Source organism: Zootoca vivipara, chromosome 3 (assembly GCF_963506605.1).
Source record: "Zootoca vivipara chromosome 3, rZooViv1.1, whole genome shotgun sequence".
Taxonomy (NCBI): Eukaryota; Metazoa; Chordata; class Lepidosauria; order Squamata; family Lacertidae; genus Zootoca; species Zootoca vivipara.
The window spans coordinates 47,503,529-47,530,682 of record NC_083278.1 but is presented as its reverse complement, the minus strand read 5'-3'; the positions used below and the strand labels follow the sequence as shown (position 1 = coordinate 47,530,682).

General features: G+C 40.5%; 1 protein-coding gene across 1 annotated transcript in view; it reads right to left on the bottom strand.

The window, feature by feature from the left end:
- Positions 1-27,154, bottom strand: part of PRDM1 (PR/SET domain 1) — an 88,654-nt gene that overhangs the window by 34,955 nt on the left and 26,545 nt on the right. The window lies entirely within an intron of this gene.

The window sequence follows — 27,154 nt, the reverse complement described above, 5'->3', positions numbered from 1 at the left end:
GAAAAATGGGAATGTGCAAGTAGAATACTAAATTTCCTTAAGTGGGAAACAGCAGTGGGGAACATGTGTCTCTCCAGATGTTGCTGGACTCGTGTCAGTCCCAGTGAGCATGGCCAATGGTCAGGGATGATGGGAGTTGTAGTCTACCAACATCTGCAGGCATAGGAGCCAACTCTGAGGGGCAGAGGTCCCTTCATCCCCCCCATACAATATTTTAGCTTCTTCCCCAAACTTGATGGGCATTGCCCATAAAATGGTGTCTGTGTGTGCTGCATTTTATGATTGTGCAGGGCAGGTAGGGTTGCCAGACTCAATGGAGGACAGGACTTCTGTGCCTTTAATTGCCCTGCTCTCTTTTGAGTCTGGAAACCTTAAAGAGAAACCAGCAGAACCTTTGCTTGGAAATTAAACAAAGGGTCTGCTGGTTTCTCTTTAAGGTTTCCAGACTCAAAAGAGAGCAAGGCAATTAAAGGCACAGAAGTCCTGTCCTCTATTGAGTCTGGCAACCCTAAGGGCAGGGCTTACCTGCCCCCCCAATATTTTATTTATATTGGCACCCACATCTGAAGGGCCACAGGTTCCCCATCCTGTTTTAAAAAGATACTGGCCTCGTCAAACCGGCCATCTCAGGGAAGGTGAGGTGTTTGAATTGCAGTGATGAGCCTGCAGCTTTCCGCTTTACTCAAACAGCTTTGGAGTGAGGACAAAGAAGGTAAGGCACTTTCCCCCGAAGAGCTGGAGTGCTACTACTGTATAAGAAGGTGAAGGGCAAAGCCATCTCATGTCCAAAGAATTTAACTACAGTATTATTTTTCTATTTCTACCCTGCCTCTCCATCCAATAGCACGAAGCATGAAGGCTTTAAACAACAAGCTGACATATGTCCCTATATCAGAGGCGTAGTTGGGGGGGCAGGAGGGGCAGGGAGCACTGGACGCCACAAGGTGGGGGGTGGCACTTACTGCAGGGCCTACAGCACGCCCAAGCCAAGTGTCTCTCCTGGAAGTGACGCAGTGGCTTGGGCGCCTGCAGGCTCCGCACTGCCTGAAATGGCAGCGTGGGGCTTGCTTCTGCCCGCTGCCTCCCCCACAGCCACCCGACAGGCTGTAGCGTGCCCTGCCCCAGCTTGCCCTGCCCAGTGGGCAGCTTGCCTCACCCCCATGGATGGCTCTCTCCAGCACAATGCGAATGTGTCACCCTGGGTGCCTGAATAGCTAGCTATGCCGCTGCTTATATCTATACTGTTGACTGCTTCATAAGGCAGAATGGTTATATACAAAATTAAATTAAATTAATAAAATCTGTAGGGTAAGTCCGACTAACTTAACTCAGAGCAGTTCCTTATTAACTCCCTCAGGAATACACACGTCTATACCAACACCACACAGACACAATATCCTCCAACCTAATTAAAATAAAATAATTTAATAAAAATAAATTTTATGGCAAGCATTTTATATTGTGCAATTGTATATTAGTGTATGCTGCATATTCTGAAATAATGTTGTTATGAATACGAATAAATTTTTCAAAATTCCCTATATGAAAAGGACGGTGCACCATAATATTCTTACTTGCACCTTCCCACAAGCCAGACAATTGGTAGCAAGTAAGTCTGGAGCTAGAATTAGTTGCATAGAACAGCCACAAACCTGAAGAATTCCCTACCACAGTCCACTTCAGTCATTCAAGTAGGCTAAATTATTCAATGGGGTTATAGCCTTTGATGATACAAAAGCTTCTTTAAACCAAAAATAAAAAAGACTGGAAATGTGTGGGAAGTCTTTAAAAACCGACACTATCATGTAAACCACACATGATTACACTGGCTGATTTTGTGATGCCTGAAAGGGCATGCCTGCTCCTCAGCTGAGCCAAGCTTACAAAAGTTTCCCAAGTTCTGAAGGTAAAGCCTTGAGGAAGAAACACTCTGTCCTCATATATTTTATTTTATTTGCTGTATTAACCATGCACTGGATTGTTTCTGGGCTTCTGCACTTACATCGTAACACACAGAAGTGTTTTGGACTACAGCTCCTCAGAGATCGCTATCATGCACAGCATTTTTCCTACATGGATCTACCGGTAGATTATGGGAGAGGAGGAAAGCAGATACATCACATGTTTGCTCCTCCTCTGCACATATGTATATATGGACGCCATCACTTATAAAAGGGTTAGGATATTTCAAGGAGAAGTTGCAATGCCTGGCCACTAGCATATAAGCTGAGAAAGATGCCTCACTTCTCTGTCTCTTGCCTTGCTCTCCCCACCAGGAAAAATGACAAGCTGAATAGCATTATTGATCAGCACAAAAAAATAGGGTTTTTTTGCTGCCAGATTGGAAAAAAATCTGGCATTAGCACCCCATTCCTAAACTTTCAACCGTGGTAGAATATCACATACACAAACCATAGAACAGGAACAGAATGCCCCTCCCGCCCCCTGCATTCAGAAACTGTTTTTGAAATTTGCTTATGCAGCAAAAGTAGTGGGAGGGTGGAAAAGCAGCTGCTTCTGAGAAGGCGCAATTAAAAACTCTGCAGCAGCCATGCAGAAATGTTTGCAGATTTTGGCAGATATCTTTTGCTGTTACACTAGGGGTAAATGAAACATGTAAGTGTTCAAAATGCAAACAATGGAATGTTGAATCAAGGCAAGACATACACTGTGGAGCTGGCAGTAAGTTCAAAAAGACTGGACTGACCATGCTGATGTAATGCATGACAAAGAGGTTTAAGGGCCAGCTGAAATACTCTGGCCTACATGTTAAGCTGTCAGGAAATGCAGGGCTGCCATACTTCTGAATTTTCCAGGACATGGGATTTCAAAGGCAGAATTGATGTCTGGGGGGCGTTTCTGAAATGCAGCGCTAGGAAATGACACAACAGCAGTGGCTTCATAACACTAAGGCTTGTACTACTGAAATAGGAATGTTAAGATTTAGCCTGCCACAGAAAACTGAGTCTTCATTGGCATGATGCAACCCTCGGCCAATAATGCGAGATGAGCGCGCAACCCCAGAGTCGGTCACAACTGGACCTAATGGTCAGGGGTCCCTTTACCTTTACCTATCCAAACCCTATAAATGATTTTTTAATTTCATTAATTAAAAGTCATTAAATACACGATGCATGTCACTTTAGGATTTATTCATTGAAACAGAAATACAAAAAACCTACTCTTTTAGGTTTATTGTTAAACAGAACAACAATTATTATATGATCTTTTTAAAACTTCTATTATTTGCTAGTTTCAGGAAATGGTCGGTGGGCATGGGTTATCCAGAAGGATTCGACAGCATTTAGGAGAAGCTGACCACGCTTTCAATTACATTATTCTTGTCAATTAGTCTTAAAGAAAATAACACTTCTATTAATCATTTCAATTAACGGCAAGCACCGCATGACACCAGCACCACGGCCCATATGCTGCGCTCCAATCACCCAAATATTAAAGCCTTTTTAATTGATTTATCTAAAGAACATTCAATAGACTCAAGGTGGCAGCCAGCCAGGAAATCCCGAAAGAAGATGACAAAAAGGTGGGGGTGCTAAACCCGTTTCCCAATTTGTTTTTCCTCTTTCTCCAGGGTTCACTGTTAATCCAATCACAGCCCATAAAGCTCGCCTTTTAATAAAATAAATAAATAAATAAATAAATAGATAGATAGATAAAGGGGCACACATGTTGGCTCATCATCTGCTTGGAGAAGCCCCCCTTCTCCCACAGTTAGCCATCCAGTTAAGAGAGGGCTGCTACGTACAACAGCACATTTTTATCCAGCAGAAATATTTAGCTTGGCTACCCGCCAAGGAATGCTGGAAGAATAGAATGAATTAGGGGATTTACCTTCCACGTGCTTCGCACGCGTCACTGAAGAGCTTGCTTCTTTTCTTTCTCCCCACCCCACCCCTCCCCGCCCCTCTTTCCTTTATCAAATATCTCCTACAGTACAAAAAGTACAGCCTGAAATAGGAGCCGACACGTTACCAAGTTTTGTCACAGTGGCACTATTCTGTGCAAGGTAGACATTTCCCTTTACTGTCGAAATAAAACCTTTGCACCTAGAAAAGCTTCATGTGAGAAAACTTCATGTGAGAGGTTTCTTCTTCTTTCTTTTTTTAAGGGACCGTTCACTTTATGCAAAGATTCTTTTCACAGAAGAGCTGGTGATTTGAAAACATATTCCCACTAGACATTAATATACTAAACTTAGCTTTGTTGATATAAACAAGGCGGATTGTTCTGTCCTGTGACTGCAGGGTGTTTATATGGGCTTTCCTTTGTTTTTCTTATGACATTTCCTAGCTTCTTGACTGGCCTGGTTTTATTTGTATTGGCAAGTAAGAAGGAAAGAGTTAATATTTTTTTAAAAGGCAGTTGGGGAAGCACCCTGTATCGCCACTGACTGAGCTCTTAATGTGAGAAGCTAGGATGATGTTTTAATAGTTCAACAGATGGTGCTACTACGGTATACATATTGTACAGAGATAAAGGAAGTCTTCTCCAGCATTAAATAGGGGAGCTTCTAACCAGCTGCAATTCCATACTGTGCATGCATACGGTATACTATATGTCTTTCCTGAGTTTATACTTTATATCTCCAGGATGCTTTTTAAGTTAAATGAAGAGGTACAGTATGCTTCTTTCAGTTAAGTGAAGGAAGTGTACATAACATAGTCAACGAGCAAGCTATTTTAGTGGAATTGGTAGCATTCTGTAATAATGCATATAATTTCAAGATACCACTCAGCACGTTAAGCTCATCTGCACTGCAGTCACTAAAGTGCTGGGGGTAAATGGGGAAGGATGGCAAAATGCAGGACTCAGGTAGGCATGCATGATCCACTGTTCTCCCCTTCCTTCTTGAAATACTATCCTTTTGATCAGCAGTGAATGGTGGGGAGAGGAAATTATTGTAAATGTCGGCGGTTTCACTGTCTTCTGATTGCACCTCTGTATCAAGACCAGCATTATCTGCCATCTTACTCAACTATGCAATAGGTCAAATCAAAATAGGTAAGCACATGTTTTCCCAGTAATTATCATTTCCTAGCAAATACTGCAATTCTGGTGCACAAAGGAGCCATATCGTGGATGTTTCTCATATAACCTAGGTCAGCCTTCCCCAGCCAGATGCTTTGGACTACAACTCCAATGAGCTCCAGCAAGTAGGGCTTTTGCTGGCTAGGGCTGATGGAAATGGTCATCTAAAGGATCTAGGAGGGCACCAAGTTGGAGAAGGCTGGCCTGGATCTTCCAGTGTTAACTGAATGTCACAGGATGGGCACAAACTGTTGCATTTCTCACACTATTCTGATTATGCTAAAATAAAATTTGCTTTGGATTGATTAAAACTGCACTTTATATTTCCAATATATCTTGCTTATATTCTGCGTGCACAAAAATACTAATGGAGGGGTGTTACAAGGGCAAAATGAAGCATTCAGGCCTCTCTGTCAGGCCATACCCACTCTCCAACTGTTGCTTCTCCCCATCAGTCCTGCTTTTCTTCTGTCTTGAGAATTTATGCTTGACTCAAATGTGTCCCTGAACTCTGATACTGTTTCTTCCTTGCCTATTCGGACATGTGAGTGTGTGAGAAACAATCCTACTGTGCAAACGTAAAATTAACACTCATGGCTTTGCCTACTTTTGCCTCTGGCCCCACACAGCACTAGCATGAGGCTCCTAGAAGGTTGCCTAGAAGGGAATGTGGCCCTCAGGCTACAATATGTTCCCTGTCCTTGTGCTAATGGCAGATACGAGACATCCAAGACACTACCATTTGTCACCTGTTGCCTTATCCGCCATCATGCACTATAGGCAGGGACAGTAATCCTGCAGGTTTTAATTTCGGACATGGAATATTTCAGTTCTGCTAGTATAGACAATTACTCTGAACCCATTTTCTGTCCGATTCTGACTTTCTTTTGGGGCAAAATTATCAGCGATTGGATGTGTGAAATCTAGCTACAGGATTGAGGACTGTCACCCATTTATTATTGATTCACCTCGTACTTGTGACTTGCCACAATACAATCAAATTCGCAGTAATATAATTATTTCTATATTTACAGTCTGATAGACAAAACTGATAATTTTCTCCAACCCCAAAAGGCAGTTAAGGTAAAAATAAAATAAAATACAATTCTGCTGACACACACATTTGGAATGATACTTCAGTGAGATTAAATAATTACTGAATCCCTGTTTTTGTGTTTTATGTTTAATATCTTTGCAATTAATTGATCCCCACCCCACCCCCATGATTCTGAAAATTCAGGGCTGCACTCAACCTTCTGTGGCATCAGCATCTGTTGCAGATAATCCATCAATGGTTTTGAAATTGCCAAATGAAAAAACAAGAAGCCCAAACTGTTAGCATTCTACTATTCAGACTGGTGATTTTCTTTTCTTTTTAAATGCGGTTAGAAAACTGAATTAGTGCAATGGTCATTAAATTTTAAGAGAAGGCGCCACCACTGAGGATGTGTTCTCTTGTAAACAAATAAGCAAATAAGCTTTAACCTGGCCCTGACCCAATAAATATTTATGTGATATATAGCCTTGCAAATATGGCATAGTGGAACTTTGCCCACCACAGTATTATGTTCTTGATACTAACCTTGTGCCCAAATCAATCAGTGTTTTTAACTGGCAAATTTCCATCTGTTTTGCATCTGAAACGATTACAAATCAGAGTGTTTAGGGTTGTACTGGCATCCAAATACTTCCACAGCAGGGTTTATTTAACCTAGAGTTGAGATAAATATGTAGCGTAAGGCAAGTTCTACCAAATTTGCTATATTTAAATACAGTGTTTGAAATATGTATATGGACTTCTTTCTTTTAGCAGCAAACAAAATTTGCAAGTGAAAGAAAGTGCACACGTCTTTTTCTGAAGCAGCAGATTTATCAGTGATTGGATGTTTGAACCCTTGGCAGGTGAGTTTTAATAATATGAGTTTTAAAAACATGTAAGTTGTTGAATCACAATGCAGTAAATTGTCCTTCCACAAACCTTCCTTCTTCATTAAAATCTTATTTGCTTGGTAATCTCCTTTGATCGCTAAAGTTATAAGAATCCCCCTCTTTTGCTTTTGATACTATCAGTGTAGCTTTTGACCAGAGAGCGTGATGAATTAAATGTATGACAGATATGACAGGTGAGGAGTGCTTGGAGGGGGCTTAAACAGCAGGGATAAGACAAAGCCCCCATTTAAGAACAAAACCTCCACCCGATGACTAGCCCATTAATGACCAATCACAGAATCACTCTATTTGCCCTGTTGGGCGAGGAGCAAGCCGATACTACAGACAAAGCTTTGTTAGCCACAGGGCAGTTGTTCAATCAGGCCACACAGCCAACTAATTGAAAAGTCCGTTCCCTGTTCCTGCTTCCTTGGTATTTGATACACTGGACTTTTATAGGTAAAACTGCTCTCTTCCTATAATGTTATATCAAGTCATTCACCGCAAATTTACAGCTGGACTAAATGGTATTACAGTTTATAAACCTGAAAATCTATCTGCAGGGAATCCAGCTAAGCCTCAGAGAGAAACAAGTCCAGCATTACAAATCCAAGGAATTTTGGAAGTCAATCCATTAGGATTATTGGGGGGCCAGGCCTTTGATTTTGGAAGTCATGGTCTCAAAACTACAAAAATAATGAACTCTTACAATCTCTCTTTATTATAACCTCTTTTTGAAGGCTTATTGTTTCATTTTTACACACACACACACACACACACACACACACACACACACACACAACATTTGCAATAATATTTGGAAGAGATTATTGGGCAGGAGGCCCAACAAAAATATTTGTTTTCCTGAGGTTTGTAATCACATGCTCTTTAAAGAACCAATTTTAATAACTATTAGTACTCAATATAAAAATCAGATCACAAATATTTAGCAAATGGGCATATTATTCATCACTCTGGGATCATCTTAGAAATCTCACTGCTCCCCCTTTAAGTATTCAATATGTATCAGAGATATACAGCATCATAAATAAACTGAACATTCAATACCCCAAGAGGATTAAACCAGAAAATGTGCTACAGAAATTTGGTAAGGCCTAGAGCACATGGGGAAAGAAGCCTCTGTTGGTATTGCATTTATAGTATTTGTCTGTTAATAGGAGGAAGTTTTAAGCTGTAATTCTTTTCTGACGTGTTAAATACTACAATTATATTTTCAATAAAGCCAAATGCCAGAAGAAAAAAATAGATAAATGGGCACTGTTGAAAATATAAAGTTTATCTTAATTTCAGGTTTATAAATGAGGATAAGAACAATACCTGTTCATCATTAGGTTTAGCTATAAAATGATGATGATGATGATGATGATGATGATGATAATAATGATCTATATTTACTTATATATAATCCTGGCTTTGGTAAAGTCACACACTTTTCATTTTCACTATGAGAAAAAAAGAATGGATAAAAAAAATACTTTTTCACTCAGAAAAAGTGGTGACAAGGAAATGCAAATCTGAGCAAAGCAGTTATCTTTTTATGTAACAATTACCTCTCATAAAAATGGGACTATTATGCTGTCAAGTCAGTTATAATGGCTGATTAAAGCATTTCCAATTTGAAATAATATAATGTGATATAATATAATGGTAGTAGACTGAAAGGCAGAAGGTATATTTTTTAAAAGTTCTATAATATTTTTCAATGCAGATTTATTCTGCATTGAGCAGTACATGTTAATTGTTGTTGATACTGAAAGCCAAAGATATATAAACAAGGTCCCCCTCTATCTTTTAAAGAGGCTTGCTGTGTGCAGTTGTTTCCCCATACATGTTGCTTCAGCAGCAAACATAAAAGTTAACATTTAAAGAAACCATTCTATGATAATACCCTTTCACATATACAGTAGCTAGGCAGTGCTTCCCCCCCCCCCGGGGGTACGCAGGGGTATGCACACCCCTAAACATTTTGTGAATCTAAGTGTGGCCTCATTGAGGGGCAGTATTTCAATATGCGTAGGAAAATGAGAGTACCCCTAAACATTTTTTTTTATTTAGAAAAGAGCACTGCAGCTAGGAATGATGCTCTCAGTATTACAGATGTACAGTAAAGGCAATTTCCTAATTCAAGCCGCTTGTCTCTTGTGATCTCTGCATCTCTAGTTTAGATTTCTAGTCAGAAATGTGAAGTAGTGTCATATCCAAAATGCAGGCTCAAAGTCCTCGCTGTTCCACCTCCAAAAGCTGTCAATAGGTCTGGACTATGTCTGTCCACAGCCTTGCATTCAGAGACCATCTGACAGAAGGGCAAGGAAGACATCCAGGAAAACTGCTTTCAGACCTTATCTGAGCAACAATACTTAACTTTCACCACCTGGACATGGCTTCCGGAGAGAAAACAATCACACGTATTGTCTCCTCCTGGACAATAACCCCTAAACCAGCCTCCAGTCGATGCCAAATGTTTCTTGGTTTTTATTATTTAAAAAAAAACCTTATTTTTAGTCATGACAGTATCTCTGGTCTTTCATCTCCCAGCCCCTGCCCTCAGTAACACAAACCAGTCCGTCATTTGTATTTTGCAATATTAGAAATGTGGGCTTCATAGTTATTAATTGAAATCCCATGAAAATAGGACGAGGTGCAGCGCCTGCTCTGAAGTGTCCATCAAGCTCGCTACCTCTGCCGAGCTCGTGGCTATCTGGAAAGCAGCCCTGGCGCCACTGCCCCCGTCCGCTATCTCCTCTGCCCACCCGCCCACCTGACCAGACTTGCTCTGGTGGCCCCTTTTGACACCTGGCATCAGCAGTCCCTGCACCCAAGCCATGCCCCTATTAACTGAAATCAAGTTATTGTACCTAAATTCAAGATACTGTGGAAAATTAAGGGACTTTTTTTTTAACCCACTTGACAGACCACACAGTTGATATAATAGCATATAATTTCTTTCTAGCAAGAACAATGATATATTTGTTTCTAGCAAAAGGAGGGAGGGGAAGCAATTGTTGCAAATGCCCTCCTTTCTCCTGTAGCTGTCATGGACTCGCTGGATGTGGAGGGGGGCACCAGCTGGGCAGCCCCCCCCAGGTGAAGGTGTCTCAGAGCCAGGGGAGTTGTGTGGTCAGAGGGAGAAGACTGGGAGGAGGAGGTGTTGGAAGCTGAAGGCGCAACAGGATTTAGTGAGTAGGAAGAGGCTGGGGCAGAGAGCAGTCCAGATTCAAGCCATTTGTATTCTGTATATACCTACACCAGTATTTTAATTCAATCTGAGATTAACTGAATGGATGTATATATTATTGAAATATGTGCTCTACTTTGTAGTAAGTATGTTTAGAGTGCTGGCAGAAAACTAGATTTTAACTGAGCTTCCTTCATTGCTATTTGGTCTGAAGTGTACCAATGATCTCTCCCACTTGGAAGTTGAAGACAGGTCCTCCTTTACCTGGTAAGGGCATTTTAGCTTTAACCAAACCAACTAATTTTACAAAAATAACATGATATGTACAAATAGGTTTGTTCCCTAGAGCTTACGGCTTCCCTCCTATCAAAGATATTGAGTTCAATTTACAATGACCTCTGAATGACCTATAGACAAAGTTTTAAAGGTCTTTGCCTCAGCTACCATCAGGAAGCGGCCCTCTGGAAATGCCTTTTGAAAAACACACACCACAAAGAGCAGTAACAGCTGAAGTGACCCAGGAGTCAATTCTTGATGCCTGTACAGGAGAATCCCCTTCACCCTTTTGGCGTTTCATCCATCTTCATTTGCTTTTACTTTTTGTCATTTCCTATTGACTTGCAAAACGAAAGACAAAGGAATCTATTGTTATTATTCTACCTCTTACTTTTACAGCAAATAGCTACTTCCCCCAGTGGTACACAGTGTGCATTTTGCTGTATTCTATTATTCTGACAGTGTCCCTGTTTCGAAGATTCGTGGGGCTGGAATAGGTCTCATAGGTCATTTAGTCCAACCACCTATTTAGTGCAGGAAATTCATAGGTACATCATCCTCAACAGACAGCTGTCCATCCATGGGGCGATTTATAAGGTTGTGGGTTCAAGCCCCATGTGGGGCAAAAGATTCCTACCACTGCAGAGGGTTGGACTAGATAACGCTTGTGGTCCCTTCCAACTCTACAATTCTGTGATTTCTACTTCCAACACAAATAGCAATTGTCAGGCAGGTTCAACTTACATGTATTGCGAAGTTCACATACAGCAAGCAAGATCTGTATTATTAAAAATAAACTAGATTTGCATGAAGGTAGCCATTGCAATGCTAGTGAAATGTGAATGTTGGCAGCCAGGCTTAGGTTGTATTGTGCTGAGGACAAATTTTGGGGCTGGCCTTGATTCCTCAGGAGTGGTCTGGAGTTACTGAGGGGGCTCAATTGTCAAAATAATCATGCAACATTGTAGCTTTTGCAGGTCAAAGCAGTGAAGTGTAGGTGAACAGGTTTATTTATAGTATGTGAGATTATTAAGTATACATCAGCCATGTATAACATTTGAAGCACACCGTATAACAACATTGAGTTGTCTTTTTAAAAATTGTTTTAAATACACATATATGCATACACACATATATATACAGAGACTATGCAAAGTTAGGGAAGGGTGGTGGTGGTGGTGGTGGTGGTGTGTGTGTGTGTGTGTGTGTGTGTGTGTGTGTGTGTGTGTGTGAAATAGAGATCCTAAAAGCAATCTCATTGGATCTGGAATACTTGGGGACCCCTGGACATAATGAAGTCTTTCAGCAACAGCAGTTCAGCGGTGTAACCACTTCAAGGAAATTTAAATGTTAGCCCTGTTTCATTTTCTGAGCCAGGTAGACTAACTCGCAGTACGAGTGGGAGGACTCCATGGTTTTCCTCCTTCTCTGAGGATCAACAACAGATTGGCCTGCATAGGAAGTCAGGATATTTAGGGGGCCTTTGTTAATACCACTGTTGCAGATGTTTAATTATGTTTTGGCCTAGCTCAGTCCATAACTTGTCTCATGTCTTCGTTCTAGGGTGGGTGCCCATAGCAATTGATGTCTTATTATACATCTTTGACTAAGTAGTGAAAATTATAGAGGGCTTCTCAAAAGCAAACCCTGCATAATTATAAAGTAAATAAACTGCATATTCTTAGTATCAAGATAATCTTTAAGCAATTTCTCACACTCCTAAATGCATTCCTCTTATGTAAAACAGATGTATGTCTTTGGGGTAGGCTTTGTGTTTCATTCATGTACTGTGAAAGTTCCTTGTAATTAAAGGAGGAAATACAAATTTCCTTGTCTAGTTCTAAGGATAAATTCTTGAGATGTGGATGCTTGCGGGAGCAGGGTGAGAGAACACATGGGAAATTGAGGGACGTCTCTCTCTCCCCCCCCACCCCCACCCAAAAAGGAAAAACTGGAAAATGTTTGAAATTTTTTCACAAAGAAAACCCAAAGTCTTATTTTTATTCTCTTTCCAAATGATAAGTGAAAACATTTTATTTCAAATATTATGATAACTCCAAGTCTATTTATTTTCTTGGCCTGATTTTCTAGGGCTGGACAGACCAGACAAACATGGTCTATTCAGTTTTGACAGCTCCAATGCGAATGTAAAAGGCGAAACATTTCAGACTTCTGCATGGTTATTCAGATTCAGTGTCTACTGAATAGGCAAGAAGAAACCAATTTCCACACCTGTCAAAAATAGATTAATATCCTTGCTAATTGCACTTTAGGAATGGTCAATTAGTTCTAGTTAAACAGCTTTTGAAGGAGGGAGGGAGAAAGTAGGCTGGCATTGCTACCAGCACACATTGTTATATTGAATAGACCTGTGCTAGAAGCGACGTGTGCCTCTGACATTTCATTGGAGCTCCTGCTGTACAACACAGCAATAATGCCATTCTCCTACCTACGAGTCCATTTTAACGATGATTAGGACAGGAATGGTTACAAATCTTATATAAAGGAAAAACACAGTGGCACAGTGGGAGTTTTAGACTACCCTTCAGATGTCACCTCTATGTCAAGAAAGACAGAAAGAAAAATGACAAGCTTTTTTAAAAGTAAAAGGAAAGTTTTTTTGCAGCAACATATATCTTATAATATTTATGTATTTCCCACTGAGGGGGAAAGCCAGCAATTCTTCTGAATTTGAAAAACAGGATTATACGAAATCCTGACCTTGACTACTGACAACTTAAGTATCCATACTACCTACGGAAAATCTAAAAAATAAAAGTCAGGGCCAAGGGTTATTCTCATGATAAGTTAGTAAACATAGCAGGAAGGTTAGTTAATAAACACCAACTAAACCCTTCAATTACAGCAATAAATTGTTCAAATTGGTTAAATGTCCACAGTTTTTGCCCTCAAACCCTATGGTGAGCTGTTTAATCAGCAAACTGTTGCATCACTCAACAAACAGATATTGGCAGTCTCTGGGAGACACAAAGCAGCCCCTTAAGAATTAGTCCTTGATTGGCCAGCACACTTAGTTTCCTCAAAACTTGAAACTGAAAAAAGCTTTTAACTAAAAATAAATGTGAATAACAAGTTCCTTCTAACAATATAACATTTTTCTGCAGAAGCCACATGTGTTTTATATTCTGACATAATGTTTTTCACGTGGGCTGCCTCATGTATATTCTGTTATGGAAAATCCTACCACTGGGATCAGTTCAGTAACAGAGCTATACTGACCTTGGACACCTATATGTAAAAAAAACACAGGCTATGTATTTTGTAATAATAAAGAAGATAAAGAAAGAAGGGCAAATCTTTTTTATTCCTTCTATTACTTTCATTTTTAAATTACTTGCTTCAGAGAGGCTCATGCTAACACCAGGATGTTCAGGGTCTTTGAATGCTGCACATTATAATGGTAGCTGATGGCCTACGTACCGTAGTTTGCACTTAACACCAAACCACGGTTAACATTAACCACAGCTAAAGCTGATCATGAGCCATAGCGAAAGCTAAGGTGTCTAGCGGATGATCAATTAAACCTTAGTTATTATGTCACAGAATACAGTAGTTAAGAGCATCAGTGAAAGCACCCAAGCCCAGAGGGAAGTTGGATTTGATTTTTTTATTTTTTTTATTTTTGCCATTTTTCATTTGCAGCTATGTAGCTTTTGGGTGATGATGTCTCTTTAAACATAGCTATGTAGGTCCTGGTTCACTAGTAATACTAAGCTATGGTTAGCGTTAACTAAGATTTATAAACCAACTGCAAATGTTGGTTAATGAGTGACCATTATTCATAGTAACCATAAGTAATCTGCTGGGCTGGGTTCACACATAAATCTAAGCCATAATGTTAAGCTATGGTTTAATGAACCATGGTTTAGCATTATGTGCTAACCAGGCCAATGTGCTTGTTGAAACTCTCCTATTCAGTTTTAGGTACTGCAACGAAGCCCTTGTCCTGTCATGAATCTAACAACTTGGCAGCATGGCCCCTGGCCTTCTATTCTGCAGACTCTTTAAACACGCACTTCATAACCTTTGTACTCCAGACAGTCTTTGGCATTAATACTCTAGGTATGAGAGTTTGAGATTTCATGTGTACTTTCCCCCCAGGCAAACCATTGTAAATATTTGGAAGTACACTGAAACTGATAAAATTGTCATAAAAGTGTTAGAAAAGTAACTTTTCACCCCAAATGATTTTCATGGAGAGTCTAAACTTTGTTCTTTGCAATCAAAAGCAAATGATGGAGACAAAAAGTTTTTTAAAAAATCTTACTGGGTATGCTCAAAAGAGATATTTGGATCCTGCCTTAAGTGATTTTGAAATTTATTATTATTATTATCTACTCTTAAATTTGTTGAGTACTGCAACACACTAATCATTTTAGATAGGAGGATCATTAATTATATTTTATCTTTTATTTCAATTGCTTGATGCTACTTACCATGCTTTGTAAGCCCATTTTAAATATGAAAGGATTATAGAAAAGTAGAGTGTAACTTAAATGAAGAAATAAGAATTAACAATCCTATCATTTATAACAAGTAATAGCATCAGGTTGAACCCCCTTTACAAGCTGTTGACCACTATTAAAAGCCTGTTTTCAAAGTATGTCTACTCAAGGAGTACATGAAAACACATCTGAATATGGGAAGTTGTCACTCCCCAAGGAGTACATACCTAAACTTTGGGTGCTACCACTTCAAAGGTCTTATCTCTCACCCATTTGTTGAATCTTTGGTGAGGACTGTTTGGTGAGAAAGCAGCTCCTGATGTATCTTGGTCCTAGATGCATAGCTGCCAAGTTATCCCTTTTTTACAGGGATTTTCCCTTATGCTGAATAGGCTTCCTCGCAAGAAAAGGGAAAACTTGGCAGCTATGCCTAGATGTTAAGGCCTTTGGAGGTTAAACACCATGCTTCAAATTGGGCTCTGATACAAACAGACAACCAATTCAGTTACTACAAGTTGGGCACTTTATGTTCCAGTTGATAGGCTTCGAGTCAACACTCTGGCAGCTGTTCCACAACTCCCTGTCATCTACAGTGGTCTGGTTCACATATCACAGGAAAGCAGAGTTTTAAACAAACTGGCTTGATGTGAAAATGCAGCATGCTAGTGCATGCTTTTGGAAAGTTCCCATGGTCTTCCTTTCCTCCTCCTCCTCCTCCTCCTCCTCCTCCTCCTCCTCCTCCTCCTCCTCCTCCTCCTCCTCCTCCTCCTCCTCCTCCTCCTTCTTCTGTTGCTGCTGCTGCTGCTGCTGCTGTGTTGTGTAGTTTAAACCTGGGCTCATGGTTTGTTTCCGCCAAAAGAACCCATGATAGCAACCAAGGTTTATTTTCAGGAAACAAAATACAAGCCTGCTTTTAGACAACACAAGCACATTTGAGCTGCATGCTGCAACACACTGTTCATTCACATCTTCTATAGTCTCAAATTTATACCAGCAGTGAAAAAGTTATAAACGGTTCCAGACTAAACTACTGCTTCATGAAAACAGTGAAGGGAGGCCACGTTCTCTCAAACTGTTCTTTTGCTCTGTCGTCTTTCTTCCTAATCATACCACCTCTGTAAGCTCAGTAAGCGAGTAAGGCACAGTGGAAATATACCATATTTTATTGAACTACTCCTGCCTGCTTGGTTGGAATTATTTGAGTATGCAATTTGGTTAGTACTGGCTTCATTCAGTCAGCAGATTTTCCACTAAATTATAATGTTTCAAATCATCATATTAACATTCCCCCCTCAAAACGTCTGATTTTCCCACAGGTCCACTATACATGTATCTAATACACTTTGCTTGCCCCACATTTCCAGCAAACATTAGATAATCTTTTGATAGACAAAGATGAGTCAAGTACCAGCAGTGCAACATCTTTTAAAAAATTACTAGAAAATGGAAAGTGTGATTCTTAATTTTTTTTAAAAAAAACCAACAACACATACACACACAGCTCACTTTAAACTATGGTTTAATGTGAAGTGCAAACTGGGCCAGTGACTGACTGTATGAAGTATGTACTCGACTAGCATTCTCTTCGTTTTCCTCCTTGAAGTGTGAAAACAAAAGTATGCAAGCTATCCTAAGCAGCTTCTCTCTGCACCAGCACCTGCTCGGGCAACAGTCAGTTAAACAAGCAAAACAACAGCTGGGTAAGTCAGGTCAGTTACCTTATGAACCTCAAGACATATACAATGGGCACCTCACCAGGCCACCCTTCCTTCTTCATTTGAAAATAGCAAGTCTTAGTAATATGATGCCTCCTGTATGTGTTTGAAGAGGCAGCAAGAGACTTTCTGATACACTGCTGCTGTTTTCTCTTTCTCAAAAGATGACAGATATACACACAGCCTCTCAGCCTGCACAGGGGAAAACACTGCTCATCTAACTCCACACTGGCAATGTTTGCTTTAGAAGCACAGGTTCAAGCAGCTAGCATTAATCGTTAACTAAGCTTCATGGTGATTAAATTTCTCTTGCCATACATACGCGTTAACATGTTTTCCAACTCCTGCGCAGTTTTACTGTAGCCTGTCATCAGTGTTACCCATTCTCCATTCAGGAGCATAGTAATAATAATAACAACAACATTATTTCTACCTGCCCAGGATATAATGCATCAAGTAAGGCACTCTGGCAGGGTTTACAAGTGAAAATTGCATTAAGCATGAATATCAACCCCCATGTCCAATGTTCCGCCTAAACTATGCCAGACTAATTTGTGTTGTCATAGAAAAACACCAGCAACTTAGCCTAATTTTTTGCCTCAGGTGTTCTAACTTGTATTCTAGCTGTTCTAACTTATTTCATGAGTGGGTTAAGGCCCCATGACTGGGTTTGGAATTGGGGGTTACTACGTATAAACACAGGGACGCGGGTGGTGCTGTGGTCTAAACCACTGAGCTTCTTGGGCTTGGCAATCAGAAGGTTGGTGGTTTGAATCCCTGCGACGGGGTGAGCTTCTGTTGCTCGGTCCCAGTTCCTGCCAACCTAGCACTTCGAAAGCATGCCAAAAAGTGCAAGTAGATAAATACGGTAGGTACCGCTCTGGTGGGAAGGTAAACGGCGTTTCCGTGTGCTGCTCTGGTTTCGGTGTTCCGTTGTGCCAGAAGTGGCTTAGTCATGCTGGCCACATGACCCGGAAAAACTGTATGCGGACCAACGCCGGCTACCTCAGCCTGTAAAGCGAGATGAGCGCTGCAACCGCAGAGTCGTCTGCGACTGCACTTAACTGTCAGGGGTCCTTTACCTTTACCTTTTACGTATGAAAATATTGCTGTAATATTGTACGTTGTTAATTTTTTGAGTTTCTTTTGAAAATAAGGTGAAATATAATTTTTAAAAAGAATGATGATGTTGATGATAGCCAACTTACTAACAGTATAGTAAAGTCAAACAGCAGACAATGGCTGTCACCATTATGTGAGCTTTGCAGAAGCCATTAGCTCACCAATGGTCAAAAAATAGAACACTAGATGAGATGGCCCTTGGCCTGCTTCAGCAAGGCAATTTTTAACTACTGTTTATTTAAACTCATCCAAAGCATGGGTGATTCTTTCCTAAGCTAAAAGTTCTGGAAGAGCTCAGAAATCCAGAGGTACCTAGGTGAGATGTGAGATTCCACTCCTGTGCTCTCAGCTCAGGAAAATGAAGGTACTGAGGCAGAAGGACATTATACTGAAGTGGGGAGGAACCCTTTAATGGGCACTACAGATCAAGTGATTAAGTGATGTTATATTGAACTGAGAATATAACAAGACTGCCATTGCTTACAATACTTATGATGTGTTAGCTGAACCTTTGGTATTCAGGGGGTGGGTGGGAACTATTTCAGCAGCAGTAGAACACTAGTCTATAGGGGCAGAACAAGACATCATATCACACATTTCTATAACTGCACATTATGGACAGATGAGGAGTAATCTGATGCAGGAGTTATGTTTTTGGAAGCTGCCCCTATGTTTGTCATTGTTATTGGGCCCTGCTGTAAAAGCAGAATGATCACAACTGGTGTAACTACACAGAAATTTTATACCAAGGCCAAGACTTGATTCCCTGAATATTACTCAAGTTCCTAAATTCAATGGGTATGTATCGCTACACTGATTAAATATCCTGTTTCAATATATGTCAAAATATCGGAATCACATAATTACATCTTGCTAAGTTCTGGTCTAATGTTTGGAAAGTTAAGGTGCGCCAAATTTCAAGGAAACTAATAGGACTTAAATACATGGGAAGTGTTAAAATGCTATTGATTTTAAAAGCAATTGTGTGTATGGCATTCCTATGGAGTGTTGATAATAGGTTTTGTATCTTTACAAGGAACAAAATATTTTGTTCAGAAATAATATATGTAACTAACCTTACATTACATTTATTAACGGGGAATAAATTAATTCTAAATTGCTTAAGCATAACTTTACATATGCTTGTCTAATATCATAATTGAGTGTTTTTGGACAAAAGCCTAAGTCATAACTTAGAGGCAAGAGGAGTTTAGAATTCCCCTCCCTCATCAACATACTTTCCAGATGTTAATATTTTTCTGGCCCAATGATTTCATGCTAGAGGAAGGAGCACTAGTTTAAAATATCCAAGTTCTGCTGTGTGCCATTTGCCCTGTATTGTAAGTTGATATTTGTTTGTTTGTTTGTTTTCTTACACTGATATTCAATATTTCCTCCATCCATGGAGCCTGAGGTGACATACATGTTATTCCCAGGTGGTCACCCATCCGGACACTGCTTCAAAATGAATTCCCCAGGTTCAATAAAAGACCATAACAAATTGGGGTGGGAGATTAGCTGAGCAGTAAGTAGATGTTTTGCATTCAAGTGGCCCTATATTCAATCCCTAGGATCTTTAGATACTGTTGGAAGGGACCCTTGTCTCAGAATGTGAATATCCACTGCTGGCCAGTGTAGAGGAAACTGAGCAAGATTGACCAACTTTCTGATTCAGAATGAGACCGCTTCCTATGCTCCCATGATGTGAAAGGAAATATGCAATAGTGGGCAAACAGAAACACTTTTCTTGTTCATACACCTCTCTATAAACATAGAAAAGTGTTCCAATTCAGAACGGGGCGGGGCGGGGGATCCTGAAAACTCCAAAAAGAGACTGAAAAAATCTGGACTAGCCTACTGCCCCAGCATCTCTCCCCAAAGGGTAAATTTGTTAATAGCCTTATTTTCTTATACTTTTGCCTCTCTTACCCTTCTGACCCTTGCACATTCAATAAAACATGTTTCTCTAGAGATAAAACTTTATACTGACCAAACATGCCTCCTTACAGCTGGGTTCACTGTTCAAACTGAAGACACCTTGTCTGCTTCAAGGATATCCATATCAGCTCAGCTGAAACTACCATAAAATTGGGGAAGTTAAAAAGAAGATAGGAACACTGAATGTGAAGTGTGGAAATATTCTTGTTTTGCCAACAGCCCATACTGGAGGGGATCCAGAGAAACTAGAGGTGCATATACAGGACAGGAGAGAATCATCAGTTTTCACATACGGTCTCCCCAGCAAATGCATCTAATTTATTTTGATTCAGGCAAAAAAAGGGGGAAATTGAATTGAAGTACATAATACCATTCACATTTTCAAAATGCATGAGTAATGTACAGTTGTATTTTGTTTTGAGCATTAATTAATTCTACCTTTTAGCCAAACTACTTGGGGTTGGTGAAATGGGAGTCGCACAAAAGAACAATTTACCCTGTGAAGAGTAGAAATATACCTTCATGTTTGAAGCAGGAATTACTAGGGCTGCTGCCTAATTGAAGAAATATTATTTTATTTATTTATTTAATGAAATAGATATACTGTTGGGGGTGTTAAAAAGCCCTAAAATATTCCAGTAGTGCTAGTAGTGAGATTTTGTGGAGGAGCTACTGCTGGCTCATTACAGTCATTGGAAGGGAACTAAAAATAACAGCTTCAGGGCTCGTGTAATGTAATACTTTGGGTAAACTGGTGGCGCTTAGGATCCTGCAGATCTTCAGCTGCCCTGCCATACTCTTCCAGAATACTGGCAGGAGATCTACACCTGTGGAGCTTCTTAACAGGCATGTAGACGTGCGCCACTGGCAATTGAAGTGCTGTGTTAGTGCGTCTACCCTTCTGTCAGTGGAACCCTCATTCAACAAAGGTTTGAGGGTGGTCCTTTTTTGATAAATGAACAATACCTGGAAACACTAATTCAGACACTAAGGAAGACACTACATCAGCTTCAAGCTGAGAAAATGGACCAGGCAAACATGGGCAGCAATAAAAGTTATTCTGATTTGTGTATTCTTTTTTTTAAAGCTGCATTAGAAAAGCAATCCTATGAAACATAGAAATATCAGCACCTTTCCTAAAACAAACTTCGACGTAAAAACCCCGTTTCCTTACATACATTAAAGAATGTTGGCTGGCAGACCTTCAATCCAGAATAAAAATCAAAAGGAACTTAAAACAGTACTAAACCACAATACTGGTTCCCTGACTTTTGGTCCCACAAGTTATGTCCTGCTCTACCACTTTCCAGTCATACTAAAAAGAGTTTTGCATTATTACATTTAGCAAACAAAGAATGTAACTTATGCCAGAAAATGCCTACTTTGAAAAGTCCCTTTCCATTTGTTTCGCTCCTATATTTCTCTTTGCACTAGAACTCCATCCGTATACTATGTATAAAATGGGGTGGATGAGACAAATATATGAAACATGCGTACCAATTTAGTACCCATCAATGTCTTTTAAAAAGTGCACTAGCACTTATTTCCAATGTATCCCACTGTCACATCTATTACAGTGTACTTGGATATAGGAGAAGAAAATGTAGAAGAAAATGTAACAATGCTGGATTAAAGAATCCAACCTGGACACCAGGAAGTTGATATTCTCCCCCTCCCCTTTTATCAAATCAAGAAGAGCAGTGACTTTCATCCCTCCTTCCCTTTCCCCTGATTGATAAGCATTAAATACTCACTTTCCTGCCTTAAAAAGCTTCCAATGAACTCCAGTTCATTGAGAACTGTGCACTTGAGCAAACGCTTCTCTCTTCGCAGTGCAGTGGCTATTCACTCTAAAATGTGGATCCTAAAGTCTCCTGTGTCAATAGCAATATAAGGCTCACATGACACATGGCCCTTTGTCTTTCTCTCTCTTGACAGTGTCAGTGGGCATGGCCAATAATTAAGGCAGTGAAGTCGCAAACTGATGAAAAATGTACTCTAGATATCATCCTGCTCCTTTACAGCAGAATTGTAGATCTGTGCTACTACCACCTGAACTGATGATTCAGTAGGGGCTGAGGAATATTTCCAGCAAATAGAGCAAAAAGAGCTTTATTTTACTTCAGCGACCAAAGAGGTGTTTATTCCCCAGTGGTCTTCTCAAAGTCAGTGCAGCTATTCTACATCTGTGGTTTCAGACATGCTAAACGAAACTTAGGAAAGTTTGGGACCATAATTCCATCGGCCTCAAACTACTGTAAGCAGTTTACATCAGAAACAGCAACACAAGCATCACTGTTACTTTCTCTACCAAGGCCTATGATCATCCTAGGAAGGTCAAATTAAATTAAAACGGCTTCTGAAAAACTTGATTGGGGTCCTACTGAGGAATAATTTGTGAAAAATAGTGTGTATTGGCAGCAACCAGCTACTTCACAATAATATATTTATACTGAGTTCAGAAACTGGCATAATCACTTCAATCATAAGACTGACAGCACTGACAATAAATGCATTAGATCAGGCTTCCCCAAACTACAGCCCGGGCCGCGAGGCCCATCTATGTGGCCCCTGGTGCCCCCTGCCACCTGCTCTTACCGGTGCAGCACGGTGCGATGCGGCTGCCCACTTCCGGGTTGGAGGAGCGCTGGAAATAGCTTGCGTGCATGCGCAAGCGTCATTTCCAGTGTACTTCCGGGTCGGAGGAGGCCCGTGCGCATGCGCACAAGCTATTTCTGGTGCTCCTCCAACCCGGAAGTGCGCACGTGTATGGGTGCGCACTCCAGCGCGTTCCCCTGCCTTCCAGCCTGCCGCGCAGTAGGCACAGTGGGCACCGGCCCAAAGCTGGGTAAGTTTGGGGACCCCTGCATTAGATCTTTAAAAGTAAAGGGGCCTCTGACCATCAGGTCAAGTCGTGTCCGACTCTGGGGTTGTGGCGCTCATCTCGCTCTATAGGCCGAGGCAGCCAGCGTTTGTCCACAGACAGCTTCTGGGTCATGTGGCCAGCATGACGAAGCTGCTTCTGGCGAACCAGAGCAGTGCAGGGAAACGCCGTTTACCTTCCCGCTGGAGCGGTCCCTATTTATCTACTTGCACTTTGATGTGCTTTCAAACTGCTAGGTGGGCAGGAGCTGGGACCGAGCAACGGGAGCTCACCCCGTTGCAGGGATTCGAACCGCCGACCTTCTGATCAGCAAGCCCTAGACTCTGTGGTTTAACCCACAGCGCCACCTTGGTCCCTTAGATCTTTACTTAACCTTAATTTCTGCTTTCAAAAGCAGCAAAAAGCTTTTTTTCTTTTCCAAATTGCCTTGTTGTTAATGGTCCATGATTTTTTTAAAAAAATAACAGAAAGAGATTACCTGCCCATACCTACTAACACAGCGGTAGGCAATTTTTAGTTGTTTCATGCTTGCTTCTCAGTCATAAGGAGGATACTAGACAGTGAATATGATAAACATCCTGCTACCAAAATGCTAATCCTACCATTCATTCATGTTTAGCATATCTGTCTCTGGGCAACAAACCAGCAAACACTGGGTCTTGCCTAGTACCTTTGAATGAATAAGTATGGAAGAAATGTGACAGATTGATGTGTACATCACTCACGTTAGATTAGCACTGCTACTTTTTCCAAAGTAAAGGCAAGGTTTAAAATTTTTCAACTTTACTTCACTACCTCATCAAAGCATTTTAGTGGAAACCAATTGGGCATGAAGCAAATGTAAATTAAAATCTAAATCCCCCATAAGTGGAAGCACGTCTGCTCACACATGTTTTTGGGGCTGCAGCCAGGGTCAGGAACCCTTAAGAACAGTATGCAATGCAGAAAGGATAGCTGTAGCTGAGGAGGAAAACAAACTGGTGGACACCGCCCTCCCCCATAGCAGATAGATCTTTCGATTCAAGACCATATAAATCAAAATGCGGTATAGTAAGAAAGAAAGAGTGGGGTGGTAGGTCTGTTGAAAAAGATTTTGGTGCATTTGACCTTCATGTTCCCTCTCTTCTTTCATTAACTGTCTTCTGAAGTGATCTGGCCAAATACAGGCAATTCAGGTCCTGTCACGGAATTACAAGATAAATTAGGGGCTGCAACTACAAATTTATAGCTACCAAGGTCTTTGCTGATTAAATTTTCCAGACTTGAAAGTAATTTCTGTGTCAACACTCTTTTATTTAACTCACAATCAACATCAGGACAAATGAGGAAGGGGTGATAGTGGGGGCAGCTTAGCACTTTTCCCTTCAAATTATCACATGATTTGATCAGTGCTATCTTCCTTTCATTTGAATGGCAAGGAAATAAATGTTAACTTAAGAGGAGCTAAATTTGCCTGAGAGTTACTCCATACAAACAAAAGGAAATTGTCGGAGCCAGCAGAAGTAGTTTGCACCCTTGAAAAGCTATCAACGTCCCACAGTTTTCAGCCTTTCTCTTTTTTTAATATATGAAGCTGCTGTACAGTATTGTTCTCCAGCATGCAAATAATTACTTGTGGCTAATTTTACTCTCTGCACTATTGTCATTAGCAGAAAATACCATGTGGACCAAACAAATGTAGATGACTATAGTTTGCTGCGATTTCCACAATCATAGCAGTGCACTTGTAGTGGAGCTAAGCAGGAATGTGAATCTGAATTTATTGTATCCAAACTGAACATTTTGAGCATAATCAAATACAGCTTTTAGATATGGAAAGTTCTAATACGGGAGAGAGACATTGTGTTCATTCACACCATAGTTAATAGTTTATCATAAATGCATTGGTCTTTCCCACTTTACTACAACAAGCATGATCCCTGGCTTAGCACTATGAACTAAAAAAGGGCTGTGGTTTGTTTTGCTCCGAACTATGGTCTGGGACCCAGGTGGCGCTGTGGTTAAACCACTGAGCCTAGGGCTTGCTGATCAGAAGGTCGGCGGTTTGAATCCCTGTGACGGGGTGAGCTCCCGTTGCTTGGTCCCAGCTCCTGCCAACCTAGCAGTTCGAAAGCACCTCAAAATGCAAGTAGATAAATAGGAACCGCTACAGCGGGAAGGTAAACGGCGTTTCCATGTGCTGCTCTGATTTGCCAGAAGTGGCTTTGTGATGCTGGCCACATGACCTGGAAGCTATACGCCGGCTCCCTCGGCCAATAATGCGAGATGAGCGCGCAACCCCAGAGTTGGTCACGACTGGACCTAATGGTCAGGGGTCCCTTTACCTTTTACCTATGGTCTGGAACCAAGGTTTGTTCTTGACATTGGACTAAAAACAATCACAATCCTCAATTTGTCCATAATGCTAAGCTTTGGTTTGTTTCTCTCATATGCTAGTAGGTAGGAGCAAAGCAGGCATGTGAACTCTGATATTTTTAAATTAAAATTTACACTGTAGTAAATATAGCTTTTTCATTTGATTTCAAATGCAGAACTATAAAAGTAATCCAAAAGTTTGCATGGGGGAAATGAATGCAATGAATCAGTAAAGCTAATATAAAATCGTGTTTTAGAATGTAGACAATTGCAGCAATTGGCATAACACCCAAATGCTTTATTTGACATATGTTCTATTATAAATCACATAAGCAAGCTATAAATAAAGTTTTAATACTTTTTGGGATTTTAAAATGTTTATAGAGATTGTAAAATTAATCCTTGTGGATTCCTTTTGGTAGAAGAGCCTGAGATCGATGTTTCAAAGACAGAGAAAATGTGTGTTACAGAAACGCTCTCATTCAAAGGCAAAAAAGGATGTTTTTAATTCTACTCCAGTATCCACTTGCACGCACACACAAACAAAAACAAACATATTCTGCTACCTGGTCCTTCTCGAGGTAGAACCAGTTTTTAACTTTTGTTTCTGTTCCAAACCATAGAAACAGTTTTTGTTTCATATAATGCATTCAAAAGATTTCCAAGCATGCAAGTGAAGCTGTGTTTTATGGCAGTGTTTCTCAACCTTTTTTGGGCCACGGCACACTTGTTCCGTGAAAAAAATCACGAGGCACACCACCATTTAAAAAGTTTTAAAAATTAACTCTGTGCCGCCCTATATTGACTATAATTATGACTGTAAGAAACACTTGTCAATTGCTGTGTTGGTTGCAATCTCCTGTAATAAGGCTTCACAAGCCGTCCGGCGGGTTAGTGCTGTATATTGGCGGCCGCCAGGCTCGTTTGCACTGAGCTTTGGGAAAGAGGAGGAGAAATATTGCTTTCCGGCGGGTCAGTGTTGGTCATTGGCGGCCGCCAGGCACGTGACAATGCAAATCGCCCTTCTCGTCGCTGCACGTCGCAGCACACCAGCCAGCGTCTCGCGGCACACTAGTGTGCCGCGGAACAGCAGTTGAGAAACGCTGTTTTATGGCATCAATATACTCATGCCTATTTCATTTAGAAAGACATTACAAAACACAATACATAGCAAGATTTAGGCATTTTGTTTCACATGAGCTACGATAGTATTCTATTAGGCCACAAGTAAGGGTTAAAGGTAAATTAGGGTGAATAATACTTTCAATAATGCATATCTTTATAAACATGGAGATGGTGATCTCTCAAAGAACAACAGGTTTTAAAAGACTGAAACATAATACTGTAAATTAGTCGACTAAAGATTTGGCATATTATGTAGATTTGCATAATATGATACCAAGTTAACCTCATAGACAAACAGATGGTGATGGGCTATTTAAATAAATATTATTTTACATCAAGTCAGATTTTTAATATTGAACTTTTTACAGTTAACCATTATGCAAATACTATTTTTAAATCTCAGCTATTAGTATAGAAAGAAAACACTGAATAAAACAGAACAAGTTCTTTCACAAAGTTCTAGCATCTACCGTATTACTGTATAGTTTACTCTGCAATCCAAAAGCCCCATTGAGTTCAATGGCTCTAACAGTTTATTGGGCATAGGGTTGCAGTCTAAATACCAGTATCTACAGCAAAATGACAATACATAAACCAAACCTCACCTTCTACACAGGTCAAGGCACAGGCTGCAGGATATAATTGGCCAGCAGCTACCACAGGTGTGAATAAGGGCAGACTGCTTTCACACTGAGCTACTTGGAAGCGGATAAGAGTCTTTATCTAGCGAGAAAGTAGAACAGAAGCAGAGTACATCTTTTAAGCAGGATATCTACGAGCCTCTTCAATCCTTTTACCAGACACACAAATGCAACCCAGCTAACTTTTTTTTTAACTGCTTAAAATACTAAACCGCCTACTGAACTAGTTGGAAAAATCTGAGAAAGGGGTGGAGTAAGTGAAATCAGTCCAACAGGTCACCTTTCAACCACCTATGAATCAGCCTGCCGCCCTGATTACTTCATTAATGCATTTGAGCCGAAGACAATGGGCCTGCCATTAAGCACCACACAGTGCAAGATAAGAAAGCCCAAAGCAGATAATAATCGGTGCATTTAGTTGGATTTTAAACATTCAGCTGCTTAATCATTTCTTCCTC